The 15,379-nt window shown below is 36.3% G+C and overlaps 1 protein-coding gene across 8 annotated transcripts in view; it reads right to left on the reverse strand.

Annotated features, from left to right (window-relative positions):
- Positions 1-15,379, reverse strand: part of LOC139143520 (uro-adherence factor A-like) — a 131,688-nt gene that overhangs the window by 65,052 nt on the left and 51,257 nt on the right. The gene's annotated exons all lie outside the window — the stretch shown is intronic.

Below are 15,379 nucleotides of genomic sequence, written 5' to 3' on the forward strand. Positions count from 1 at the left end.
TACTTTTTTCTAATCTGGAGTCTCAATAGATTCAGCCTGAACTGTCTGGTCACGTTACATATAATCTTCAAATCAGTCTTGTATACTCTTTGGAAGCTTGGAAAAGTTGGAATATCCCTGACCAGCATTCTACGGAGATACTTGATTATGTTTTCATACATTCTTGTCAGATACTCCTGCAGTAATAGTTTGCCTTTCTACTAGTCTATCTGTAGCTATCAGAAGATTCAGAAACTCAAGACAACTGAAAACTGATCAGTCCTATTTCACTACATAGCAAAATGGCACCACATTCACACAAATTCTTAATGGCTCACAATGGATCCCTGTTCATATGCAGATGGAATTTAAAATCCTTTGGAAAGTTTCCTTTCATCCCCAAACCTATGAGTAGCAACCAATCAAATTATCTGAGTTACTTGGTGACAAAAGGCGACACCGACACAACCCTAAGATCTGAAGTCAAGTGATGCAATTAATCAACTCGACCTATTTACAATAAAGTTTAGGTTATATTTTGAATATTGCTATAATGTGATATTAAAGAAGTATTCCAATAATATTATTATTATTATAAATTTTTATAGCACAATATTTGGGCATTAATCATGTAAAGTTTACTCTGTATTGTGTTCACAGTTTGTACTTTCACACATATACTGGTAGTACGCAGAAGCAGACGCAAACAGACATATTGTGAATACCATACATCAAAAGTAAGCGAAAGAACTTTTCATTCTTAGCCTAATTCTACAACTTTTCATTTTACAGTCAGTTGGCACAAAGTAATCATTGGTAAATATTTTATCGCACTGACAAAGAAACGACATTTCAAAATGAAAAGTTCAATGACACAGTATTATCCTTCCTATTTGATGAAGAGAGAATTAAATCCTACACGCAATAAATCAAAGTCACGTTGACGCAGGTGATACATGCTCGCATTCATGTACAAACTAAATCTTGTTCAAATAAGCGCTTTGCTCGGTATTTAATAACATGCCATTCAAACTGAGCAGTTTCTCTATTGACGCTGCTTTTTTTCAGTAGGTGTTGCTTCAGTCAATGAGGATGAATTCCTTCTCTGCTACCCAAAATGCACAAGTATTATCAAATGAAGCAAAATTCCTGACAGTGTGCCCTCTGAAGCCAATATGATGCACCACGAAAGACAAATTGCTTCTGATATAAGCAAATTTGTTGGTTTACCTGTAAAGAAATAGGGCTGATGCAAAGAAATGTCAACAACGTCTCAAACGGGCACACTGCAGTTTCAAGAAATACATTTTGTTAAAGGCAGCTGGCACACTGATTCTAATACTTGGTCTCTCCTTTGTCCTGTATTTGGATGCAACTATGGTACACTAATTAAAACACACGGTTGTACCAACATTTTGGGGCATGATCAAGGCCCAATGGGTACACGATGGAAGGGTCACGGTGGTGAATTTATGACCCAGATGTAGCCAGAGCAGCGGACTCACTATCAAACTATGATGAGTTTAACCCTTTGAGTACCAAAGTCGATTTTTGTTGCATTTATAGAATATAATGCCAAATTTTTTTCAGATCTTGAAGTTGTTTTTTCAGATTTTCCCCCGCAATTTTGATAAAAAATCTGTTTCCAATGAACAGGTATGCATATTTGGTCTAAAAATATCAAAAAATTACAGAAAAATTCACAAACATTGGTAAAATATTGCACTGAAATTTTGGCGGGGAAAATTACAGCACTCAAAGGCTTAAGACACTAGCATGGTGGTTGTCTTGTGCAAGGCAAATTTTCCTCATCACTAAATTGGTTGGAGAATGATGGATACATAATCCTGTAAATGGGCTTCTTTCCTTTTGAATGATGGAGTGAATAAAAAATTTCACGGGAAAAATTATGCAAAAAATTACAATCAGAGTACCAGTATCTTCATTTTTTAGTTGGCTTGCGGCAATCAATAGCTGGTGACAGCTACTGACAAATCCAAAGGATATTGTACAATTAGGCCAAAAAAAAAATATGTGCTGTTCCGATAACCCGACCTACCCCAATTTTAACCCCCCGACCCTAGACTTTTTAGAGCCTCGTAAACCCGGAAGTAAAAATAACGATATGAAAAAACGTGAAACGCATGAAATCACACGAGAACTATGACAAATCGCGTGAATCACGCGAGAACTAATACGTCATTCTTATAGTAGGGATGCCAGACGCTCATATGAAAACTTGCGACATGACACTGACAGTTGTTGCACACTGAACGGTTTCCGGTTTTCAAACTGCTGTATCTCAAAAAGTATTAGGTCTAATTCAATAAAATTTTCGATAAAAAAATTCCAATTCAACTGCTCGTCCTACCATGGGATATTTTTTGAAAATAAAGAAAAAAAATTGTGTCATTTTAGCGCTCAAAATCAAACATTATTTTTCGCCATACAGCGTGCCGTACTGCGGCACGCACATTTCTCAGGCCACTACTTCCTATGTTAGAATGGAATGGCTCGTTACAGTATGTTGTTCAGTGCCTAAACGGCGTTTTGTAGGTAGGTTGTCGCTAAAATGCAGGGACAATTTTCAGTGATCGGAGTTAGTATACCAAACAGCAACTGTTATATTCAATTTGTGGAAAGTTTGAAGCATTTTCATGGCCGTTTTCTGATGTAATCTTTCATTTACATTCTTGTTGTCATTTCCGAACCGCGCCATGCACAGCGCGGCCACATGCAGGCCAAGTGAAAGCCCGGAAGTGTTTTGTGATAGTGAATCGAGCAAAATTTTGGTCAATTTTACTTTTTATAGTCATAAACCCGTACACCAAAAACTGTGTGGTTAAGGTCAGTTCTGAGTAGTTTCAAAGTCTGTGCGTTCGGAATTTACCGTGAATTTGCCGTACGTACGTACTTCGTTGAACTGCCAACGCTACAATCAGCTGTTTTCAAACGTTAACCCTCAGCCTGGTAGTTTTGCGAACATTAAACTGTGTTCATTTTTCATCTGTTGATGTTACACAAAATTTACAAAATGATATTTGACAACAGAAATGAATACTCTTTCAATGATGTATGGGAATAAAGTCAGCATGCGATGTAAACAACCTTTATTTTTAAACAGCATTAACGTAAACTGGGGAAAGTGACAGACAGGGGTAGTGCAGGAATCGGGAATTGATAAACAAGACAAGTTGAAAGACGGGCAAATGAAGAGAGAATGAAAAATCTAAGGAAAGGAAAGGAAAAAATCATAACCCTGACTCTAGATTTCAATGCTAAAGGAAAATTGAGTACAACAAGATGACAGCTTTTTAGGGGGGGGAGTAATATTCTTGTGTAAAAAAGGACAGCTCCAGGGGGGTTATTCTGTACTGTGAGTTGATCAGTTGAACAATGACATTTTATTCATATTCCTATGTTTTTTGTTTTTTTTAATATCAGAATTTCTCAAATGTAACATTTAAGAAATTTTACAGATCTAAAATATATTTATTCTTTTTTATTATTACTCAAGTTTAACTGTCCAGAATTTGGTACAGCTAGCGTAAAAACTCTGAGAGTTACAGCTGTTTGAAAATGGGGAAAGTGGCTATTTTTACTGACATTCCGTCCAACATTTTTGGCTCTCCTTGATTGTCAGTGTATCTCAAATACAAACTTCAAGTAATTTTACAAATCTAAAATGCATGTATTCTTTTGCATTATCTCTCAATATTAAAGTGTTCAAAATTTGACAGAGCTAGCTTAAAAACTCTGAAAGTTAAAGTAGTTTGAAAATGGCGAAAAATAGCTTTTTGACTGGTAGTATACACAGTGCCGTCCAATTTTCAACTCTGTCTCACAAATTTTGGCATTTTCATGTCTCTGTGTAAAGAAAACAAAAGCTCCTTATACCGTACTCAATAATACGTAATAATATTGCACAAAAGTATTTTAAAGCAGATTAGTTAGAGAATCAATATTATTATACAACTATATTTTTCATAGGGATACCCACAAAATGACTCTTAGCATATGTTGAAATTTTTTGACCATTTGTCAAAAAAAATGAGCATATTTTAATTTTTTTAAAATCATAACCCTGGAAGTAGACAAGATAGAACCATCGTTCAAACAGTTTTTTTAAATCCTGAGACAAGATCTTCAAGAAAACATACAATTCAAGTAAGTTTAACCAAGAACAAAAAAGGGCCTGGTATCCCTACTTATAGCAGGCCTCGTCTCAAACAAAATGGTGACTCGTGATGGACTTAACGTGTACTCAGTTTTGTTTCGCAAAGCGATCATGGCGAAGAAAGGTCGATTTTGTCTTCTGTTAAACAGAACCAAACATTCGAAGAAATTTTGGAGGAACACCATCCAGGTTTTTCTGAATGTAAAATGTACTCTATTCGAGTTGAATGTGCCAGTGATGCTGCTGGGCCGTGGTTGGAAGTATAGCAGACAAATATACAGGTTGACGAGGCTACAAACAACTTCAACGTAAAGTATGTGTGTTTTTCTTGCGAGTGACTGCAAAAAGCTGAGGATTTACCTGTGGATAAACAGTTCACTTTCCTGTCAAAGAATCGTAATTCAGCCATATAAATTTCCGTGACAGTCTAATAAACCACACACTTCAATTCTACTGATGAATATTTTTTTTAATATATCGGTATTTAATTTGAGTGTTTCATGAGGAAATTGTTCACTGGTAGTGTGTTTGAACGCGTACAAAAATGCACATTGAGAAATAAAAAAAAAATGAAAAAAAAAAAAATTTCCCTACCTACCTACCCTATTTTTGAAAACCATGTGATCGGAACAGCACATATTTTTTTTTTTGGCCTTATTGCAGAGTTGGTTCACTGAGTCACAGATTCTGTGTGCAGTGATTGACGGCCAGAGATTTGTCATTTTAACCAGTTCTGAATTGAGTCCTTTCTCACCAAATAGAGTACTTTATCAATGTGACCAGAAGAAAACCAATCTATCACACAAATATAGTATAGCTAAGGTAACCTACCGGTACATTGTGATTGCTGTCAGGAGTGAGTAGGGAGAAAATTGCTCTGAGAAAGTCCAGGCGCTCTCTGATTAGATTTGGATGTTTGTCACGTTATTTGATTATTACGTAAACCTTATTTAGAGGTGATTAGAATAATTATCATCTGGTTGATTTAATTACCGCTGAAATTACTTTCTATCAATCCTTTCCCTCCCTAGGCAACCGTGGAAAAGTCTGAAAACCATCTGCCCGGTGAATAATGATTTGCTTTTTTTTATGTCAAATGAGTGAAAGGCTTGACATTTTACGGCCTACTGGAGCAGGACTAAATTTATCACTTTTAATGGCGTTGCCTTCTGAGCGCTAACTGGGGCCCGAAGTTTCTGGCTTCCCGTAGGACATGGACAAATGCTGTCATTGTGGGCCACATGTGCACATTTCCATGGAAAACACCAATTGACGGAGCCTTTCCAAACGTCTGAATTCAAAAGTAGAACTTAATTGGGGCCTAAGTTTGCTGGTCCTCAAAGGATATTATCCATGATTCATCGTGCAAAATTTGATCACGTACTTACATACACCAGAGGAATATAACAGCAAAACTACAATACATTTGAGATGAATCCCTTTCATGAAATTTTGCAATTTGTTCTGAGTCATCTACACGGGCATGCTCTGGACATGAGGAGTTTGAACTTGAGAAAGCAAAATCTTGACCTTGTCACCCAGTCATTAATCTTTGTCAATCTTGCATTTTTTAAAGGAAGCTTAGCATTAATTTGCAATAAATATGGTCAATAAAATTATTATATATGCTGCAGAGAAAACAAGCTGAATTCAAAGGTCTTGAAGAATATCAAGGGAAGTAGTTTTAAAAAATGTCTGCAAACAATATATTTAAAAAAATTCATTTTGAACATTAACAAAAAACTTCTGAAATCTTGTATATTTCATTAGATATGTTGTTTTCTCAACAAGTAAGTTAACAAGTCTCAGTAAGCATTTTTTCTGTTTTTTGTCATTTCTCACCATGCAAATGATAGACATACTGCCTACCAGAAGCAATTTTACAGTCAGTAAGTATTTTTAGCAAAATAAGAGGCAGCTTTACTTAAAATCACCACCTCCAAGGATTGAATTGGACTCATTTCTTTTTAAAAGCACTGAACAAAAACTTTTCAGTATACAATATTTTCCAAGCCATCACACATGGCTGATACAAAACGCATGCACCAAGAAAACCTTCCATTTACCAGGAGAGTCTAATGACCCGTTTTTACAAGATTTGTGATAAAACTTTCATGAGCTCTGCATCAGAAGCCATGAATATTGATTTTGTTGGCTGACACTATGAACCGGTCGGCACACTAATAGCTGTTTTACAATTTTAAACCTTAGACACAGGTTTTTCATTGGAAGTGTTCTTTCCCCTTGAAGTTCACATAATAATTTAGCTCTTCCAATAGTTATGACTCATTAAATCGCCTGGCAGCAGTATATACAGCTGAACACAGTCCTTGATGGATAAATTTATTGGTGAGGACAAAATATTCTTCCTAAACTTCAAAGTTTTTTTATTTGTTGCTATTCAAATTGACTGCGACAGCGTGGCAGCCTGGATGTCACTTAACACAGATTTAAAGTTTTTTGTCAATGTGATGAATAAATCAATGCACAAAATCTCCATGTGCTGGCAATATCGTAGGAGTTCCTTGCATCTGTTTATCATACTTGAGAAGAATTTATTCAGACATGTGTAAGAAACGTGATGGGTCTTTATCAGTGGGAGAAGGAGGCGATAATGCGAACACGTATGACGGTAACTCTCCCAGTGATGACCTCGTATTTCACTGAATCGGCGTTTTTCTCTGATAACCAATCACGGCTTGGCCATTCCTGAATTTCAATCAGAACGCTTCAGAGGATATCACACACACCTGAGAGAATATTGCGTTATACCGTATTTCCTGTTTTTCACGAAAGACATGAGTGATGAGTCGGTTGAATAGTGTGGAGGGCACAGAGACAAAATGAACAATTTGCGGGTTGATAAAGAACTTGTCTATGCCATTTGGAAATGCACATTAAGTTGTCCTTCAGGATATTTTGACCCTGAACAGGGCACTGAGTAGAATGTATTGGCACTGATACAATGAAGGTGCCTTTTACCATGGAACCACTGCATTCTGACCCTACAGGCACTGCATACTGACCCACAGTATTGTATACTGACCCGCAGCACTGCATACTGACCAGCAGCACTGCATACTGACCTCCAGCACTGCATACTGACCCGAAAAACTGCATACTGACCAGCAACACTGCATACTGACCAGCAACACTGTATATACTGACCCAAAGCACTGCATACTGACCAACATAGTTGCATCAACACACTGCACCTGTATAGCTCATTACCATATCGCAGTCTCAGAAGACACTTTATGCAGATCAGCTGCCACTTGAAAACTTGATACAAATGTCAAGGGAAACATTCTCCATGGTTGTTTGAAGAAACATGGCCATGGTGACTTCAAAACATGTATCTAATTTGCATGATGGGTGAACGTGTCTGCAATAACGTGGACCACGTACCAGCCATACCCAACAGACATTAAATCTGTACGCAAGGCAAAGAGATTTCCAGAAATGCTGCAACATTTACTTTTGATGAAAAATATACATTTTACTATAAATATAACAGTTTTAGGCTACTCTGCACCCACTGCCTTAATCAAAGGCAAATTCATGAATATTTAACAGCTAAACAGACAGACAGTCTGGTTTTTATCCTGGTTGTGATTAACTGGTAATAAATGGCCTGCGGTATGTACTGGTATATGCATATCAATTTCTGTCTGTTCTAATCTTGGCACTGTTGAGAAAAATATATTCAGAAGTCCTTCCATTGCAAGTTGGCGCCTTCTTTTCAACTTTATAATCAAAGAAAACGCTTGCCGAGGTGATCACATGACGCGGCATGATATACCATTGATAATCAATGAAATTATTAATATCATGAATGTGTTTACCTCATGATTGCTTCTGACAGGTCTAATTACAGTCAGTCAATCATTCTCACGTTCTGAATATCTATAACTGGAAAATTATTATCAATGGCACAGTAATTGGCCACCATTAGCAGCCATCACTGGTCTGTAATTTAAATACGTATAATGAGCCACCAAAAATTACCTCTGCGAACTGACATTGATAATCACCAACGTAGGTTTTTGATGTGATAATGAGGTACGATTAGATAATTTCTAAAGTGAAATTTGCTGCGATAGTCATTTGCACCAGTTTTTGGAAAATTTATAATGTCCCTATTAAAATAATTTTTGGTAACCACTGACTGACATTTCTGACGTCTGTGTCAATGAAACTGACATATCGGTATCCCCTCAAACTTTGGCATATTCTAATTCGTTGTCAATCATAAATACAGCAATAGCTTGAAATACAAATAGGATTTACATGTGCAGATTATTATCAGCTACTAGGTACGACTACTCCCAATGGACTTCGTACAACTCCGTAGCAAGTATAACTTTGTCTATGGGGACTAAAAACAGTCAGAAAATATCACTTCTAAATTTATTCACTGAACACGAGAAAAAAATCAGCATTTCAGTCACTCACGTTCATTGCCCATTGTTCAGAACGTGTAAGTATCCTTACCATAAAGGTCTCATCCTCTTTAACTTTCAGAATTAGCCTAGGTAAGCTGTTACTAACAACAGGTGCTGCCATCTGATAGACTCCGATGTCTGTGAGAACAGAATCTGCCAAACCTAACATTTACCGAGTGAATTCAATATGTATGCGGAGTATGACATCCAGGCAGGAAGTGTCAAAATTCTGATGCAACTGATGGCTTGGATGAAGCAAGCTGACAACCGGCAATGCACAATTTACTGTCCACAATTATTTGACTTTCTTCAGCTCATCATCTGTATTAAGACAAGGTGTAAAACGCCATCCCCAGAGTCCCATTAACTGTCTTTCTGCTGCATGTCCTGGTAGGACTTGAACAGAATCGTCAAAAAATGCGATCTATCACTTTTCCCTAACACATTTAATGTATGCTTCTGCTGTTTTATTACAAACTGACTATCAAACTTGTTTTCCTGAGAAAATAAAGCTTGTAGCATCAGAACTTTGAAGAGTAAACTTATATATCACTGTGGAAGACATGTTTACAATGCATTTCACGTTATTGATGGTTTAACCATGAAGGTGCTACACAAGGATTTTTGAGAAAACCTCTCCACACTTCATTTTTAGTTTCACCCTTGTTTGATAATATTTTTTGCTGACTACATTTTTACACTGATAGCACACTGATCTATATATTTTCTAAATCAGTCAGTTCGACTTTCATAGATCCAATCCTACCTTGGAAGACACAAGGATTTCACAAAACTGCCATGGTAACAGGGATGATATGATAATTTTATGGTGTTACAGAGAGGTTTAATACTGGGCCAACCTGCTCACCCCAATTCCCTATAAACAGATCTGCATTCACCCATTATAACAATGGCTTTGGGCCAAACCATGATGGTAAAAGGGTAAATATCACCGGCCCTTTGGTGTGATGAGGGGCAAAATAGACCATGTTTTAGAATAGCAGCATCAAGATAACATCAGTCCTGTCCTTTTTTTGTACACTTGAAGAGGCCTCCATCCTTTTACTAATGGTCTGTACATTTGGATTCACGAAGTGAACTCCATGTAGATGGGATCAATACAAATTTACGGAGTGAACTACTTCATTCTGATGGCCATCGTGATGTACAGTGCGTTCTCTAAGAACAAGATTGAGCACGATGTGACCACAAGAGTGCTTGATTACAATCAGAGAGATTAAGGCTTTTATGGCCTTTGGAGGGACATCAAATTGGTGTACTCCAAAAGTTGTTGGAGTGTCTAGAGCGGTGATTTACTAATTTCTCCATTTCTCTGAGGTACCTCTGACTTCACAACAATGTAGGTACATGTACTAGGATTGAAAAAGAAACCTTAATAAACATATGTTTGTCTGCATACAATATTGCGTTAACCCTTTGAGTGCTTTAATTTTTCCCACCAAAACTTTAGTGCAACATTTTACTAATTTTTATGAACTTTTCTGTAATTTTTTTGATAATTTTGGACCAAATGGACATCACATTTCATTGGCTACAGTTTTAATCAAAATTTTGGCAAAAATCTGAATAATTTTGACTTGGATACTTTTATAAAGGTGACTAAAGTTGACTTTGGCGCTCAAAGGGTTAACCCTTTGAGTGCCAAAGTCGCTTATTATCGCCTTTATAAAATATAAGGTAGACAATTTTTGTCAAGTTCAAACATTTTTTCAGATTTTCCCAAAATTTAACTGTAGGCTATTAAAAGTGTTGTCCATTTGATCTCAAATTATCAAAGGAATTACAGAAAAATTTATAAAATTGGTAAAATGTTACACTAAAATTTTGGTGGGGAAAATTACAGTACTCAAAGGGTTAAATTCCTGTAATCCAAGTATCTGTTTGTGAGATCAACAGGAATGTATTTTGATGATAAATAAAACAGAATTTGGCATTTGTAAGGAATTTTACAAGTGCTTTCAGCCGTCATCTTTTCTAAAAAGCAACAAGAAATACAAATGTAAGAACATGTTTAGATAAGATTATACTATTTGAAATGTTCACACATGAGTTGACACATCTGCTTACACGAGCAAAAATCAATCGTATTGAGCTACTATGGAGAGGTGTACAACAGGGTTTTCAAAACAACCCATCCCACACACTTTGGTGAACGATACAACGTTCTGCGACCGAAAACACAGCGTTTATTGACTTGTGTGGGCTTGCCAAGTCACGAGCAGGAGCCTCAATCTCCAATCTGCCTGTGATAACAGCTAGACAACTGAAGAAGTAGCCGGAAAACGCAGCCACACTGCTAAAAGGCTGTGATAGACGAAAGTGGCATTAATGCGTATCTACAAACCTATGATTACAGAAGTACTTTGCTGGTGATGTCGACGTTTACCGAGACAGAGTGACAGCAAAATAAGCATGTTAGCCACACTTCAGAACACCCAGCATCTTTCGATCATATTACCAAGCCTGTATTTTTCACTGAAATCCTTTTAGAAACCTCTTGCCTGGCCAGTATCACTGGGCCATTATCAGAATTAGTATTTTTTCTCGTCGTTTCAAGTACTTGTAAAGGTGACATGCTTTTGACCCGGTGTTGTGCAACTGGGGGTTTTTCACTTTCAGTAAATTCCTGTTTTTCCCTGCAGCATATCAGAGTAAGATAGATGTTCAGACGTCTCCCTGATATATTAGTGCTATGAGCATTTGCATTAATTCTTAATATGGAGAGCGAGAGGGGCATCATCTACAGAAGTTGAGCAGAGTCAAATGACTTCAATGTTCTTGTCCCTAGCTGTCAGTTGTGTGCCTAGCTGTCACACAAATGATAGTTTTTCAGTGTATTTGTGACAAACTATTACACAGAACACTTTCTCCTTTGCAAATACGTTAAAATTGTCATAAATTGGAATATTGGAATGACTTTCAGCAGTTTCGTCCATGCTTTGACAACTTCATATTTATATTTTGACATTATTTTCACAAGTCATGGAGAAATTCAGAATGCACGTTTCATTTTGACAATTATCTCTGTAATAAGAACTCTCACTTGCAAGACACAATTTTGGCTCCAGAACTGCGTAATAACTGTGTGTGTTGAAAACTGAGAAATCGCTGATTGGCTTGAAATGAGACAGCGGCAGCAAACAAGCTGATCTCATTTCAGCTTTTGAAATTATAGTACGCAAGCGTCGATGGTCATGAAGAATACAGACAGCTGAAAAATTATTCATGACTTTCAAAAAACCCTGAGGTGTGTGTTTCATGTACTGACACCGAGTATGAATCACCGGATATCATGTTGCAGCAATGAACTAATTTTACTTTTTGACACAGCGAGGATGGTGATGCAGTTCGTACCTGTAGGCCCGATGTAAGACATAAACTACAAATTACCCTTTAACCTTTAATTTATTCGGAATCCTGTCAGAGCAAATAATGTTTTACAAGGAACTGACAAACAAAACAATTACAAGTTTTTAAAACTACCAATGCTGGATACCAAACTGAAAAGGAAACAAAATGGCGGAGGTCGAAAAGATAGCTGTAAAGCTTGTCTCAAAACACATAAAGCTTTATTCCCTGACATCATTTAATCCCACCAGAATTGTTCAATAAATATTAACATCCTGTATTGATTTCTTCTCTCTTTGTTAGTATCCATGCCATATTGTAATTATTACTCCCAGAAGCAGAGTGTTCTTTTCAAATAAGTCATCGGCTGAGGTCTCTTTCTGTTCTGCGTTCTGTCAATAAAGGTTTAATATAACTTTGGAGATGTGATATTTGTTGGGCTGTCCTCGTTCAAACCACTGAACAAAGATTTGTGTACGGGATTACATGGCAGCTAAGCAGTGTCCACCAAATAAACCTGGCAGACACTGACTTGTCTAATCAGGTATAAAATTGGAGAAATTATTACGAGTTTGAAGTTTAACGTGGTAAAACACCTTAACACCCTCACAGAGAGTGAAATTTCACTTTTCGCAAGCAGCAATAATTTTGATTATTATGTAGCACAATTGTACAAAATTATCAATATTGTAGAAACTCAGAATCACGGTAACTCAGAACCTCACGTCTCATTGGGTTTTGCTTTTCCTATGTAGTTGAATGTCATTTCATTGAATATGACTTTCAGGTACTTCTTGCAATGAACCAATTACAATGAGTGTTACATAACATTCAACGGTGCATAAATTAAATTTGAAATTCAACAGCGACTTTCTTCAATAGAACAAAAGTTGAATGTTTCTGTACAGGTTAGACATGTTGAATCAAGGATCTGACATTTAATGTATTTTTACATACTGTTTCTGTCCCAGATAACATCTAGACTCTTCTGTCTAAACTTTTCTCACCAACAATGCATTGTCTTTTCCACTTCTGTGACACAGAACGAGGTGTTGAGTCTCTGCAGTGATTTTAACTATGACCAGAGAGACCAGTTATTTTCGTAATATATAGACTTTTGTACTTTATAAAACAGGACGTAAATATTGCCATATGGTACTGCTACTGTTCATTGGTTCTGAGAGATGTAAAGACAAAATTCTCTACATGTTTTGAAAATACTGTATTTTGAAATGTCAGCTAGGTTGACAGAAGATAGTGCGATAAAAAAAGCTTATGCTGTGATTCAACAGTCTGATTCTTTGTACCACCATGCTTTTGTAACATCCTTTTGTTCTCTCAGTTTATATGTGACTATATAAAGTAAGAATTCATAGGGGCTGTGAATATCATGGCCTATGGAAGAGTTTTAAGGTTCAGTATGCGCCTCGAGGACAGTATTTGGGCTCCCAAATTTTTTCAGTACATTTCTGGTCTACCACTTGTGTGGGGGCTCATTTTAAAGCTCTTGGTGTAAGAAAACTTTTCACAGCTGTATTTTTTTGAAAATCAAAATTTCATTTTTTTCTCTATACAGTCAACACAGGGATGGCAGCCATTTTGAATTTCAAATATCAGTAAATAGTGGATTTGTGTTGCTGGTACCAAACACTGCATGTTGACAGAATGGTTGAAATTTAACTGAGGAAAGCAAAGTTTGAGCAAAAGTTTAAGTCTTCCACTTTCGAAGCGCATACAACCTCAATATTGAGTATTGGAAAATATGCTTACAAGTATTGTTGGCATTGGAGAATTTCGATGAATCACATTGTACCTTGAGTTCAATATTTTTTCTTGTGGGCGGAAAAAACAGATGAATGAGCAGAAATTTACAGCAGACTTTATGGATTGATAATATATAGATGGTTGGCGTAGAGTTAATATGAAAAAAAGTGAGAATATCATTTCTGACATATCAGAATCTCATACCTTTCAAATCATATGCAGATTGCCAACTTCACTTAGACATTCAGAAATGCCAAGTCTATTAGCAGAAAAATGTCAATTTAAAGAGAGACACTCTAAAAGATGTCCATTTACCAAAGATATGATAAAAACGTGAGCTCAAAGGATGGCAATATGCAGAGATCTATCTGGAGGTGAAATTCCAAATATCTAATTATTGAAAATGTCAAGAGAGCTTTGTATCTGGTGAAGTTGAACAATTACAGCTCTGATTGTTGATTCATAAACCGAAAGAAATGAAACCAAATTATGATTCAGAATTATTTCGTGCATTTAGCTTCTCAGAAAATTGTCTCCTATACTTCAAAGAATCATCCTTCTATGATGGACTTATTCCTAGCACCTACGAGTTTCAGATCTATTTTACTTATGCTCTGCATTTAAGACAGGATAGTGTGGAACACTCTTTAACAGCATTTAAGTAGGAGAAACTGGACCACTCTCTCATCTACAGCCCCGCATAGAGTCAATTTGGAATACAAAAGATACATTTTGTGTTTGCCACCAAATTGTGGCGAGCTTCAGGAAATTTCATTGCTTTTCAATTAAGTTAATCAGGCTTCTGGCTATCATTGAGAGTGGCAAACATTTTGAATTTAAAATATTGACTAATTTGGTTCTCTAACTCACAGCAACTGGTAAGCACCACCATTTTGCCCTTTTAATTTCAGTGCCTTCTATTGTCTTTCATTTCAACTTTTCACGCCATTTTTTCTTCTTCATTCAGCCTGGCATAATGTCTAAACATTTCCTTCAGAATGCTGACTCCTATAGACTACATGGGAGGTGGTTCTTAAACACAGAATTAAACGTTGATTTATTCGTGGAGACTGAAAGAACATATTGAAAATAATTTTTAAAGAAATGTAAAGACACAGTCAATAGCTTGCACGTAAAAATGCGACATTTTGGGAAGGCCTATGTTATTGTACTTTTGACAAATTTCAATGAATAATGCCCATTGGTTACCTCTTTAGCATTCACTATACTTAAATCTTACTAATACTACATTCCAAATACAAATATGTTATCAAATTTGTTAATCGCTCAGAAATTTGTGCTTTGGTAACAAATTACGGAACATCATTATTCAACTAACATGTTACAATGACCTTTGACCTAAAGTCTAACTACTTCATTAAATATTCATTGCTGTAACTACCGGGACAACTTTTACAATTGTCAAAACTGCAATTGATAAAATAAAATTTGTGTACTCAAATCGTCAAAACCAAATATACTTTTCCAAACTTTTGCTTCTCTGAGAGTTCTGATTCTAATTACTGTATGTAAGTTGTTTAAAATAAATTTACGACTGCAAATTGGCAATCATATTCATCAGTCGTCTTCATATATCCTTTCAAATTCCATTGAAAGACTGAATGTTACTTTATTAGCTATACTA

Source organism: Ptychodera flava, chromosome 11 (assembly GCF_041260155.1).
Source record: "Ptychodera flava strain L36383 chromosome 11, AS_Pfla_20210202, whole genome shotgun sequence".
In the NCBI taxonomy this organism is placed as follows: domain Eukaryota; kingdom Metazoa; phylum Hemichordata; class Enteropneusta; family Ptychoderidae; genus Ptychodera; species Ptychodera flava.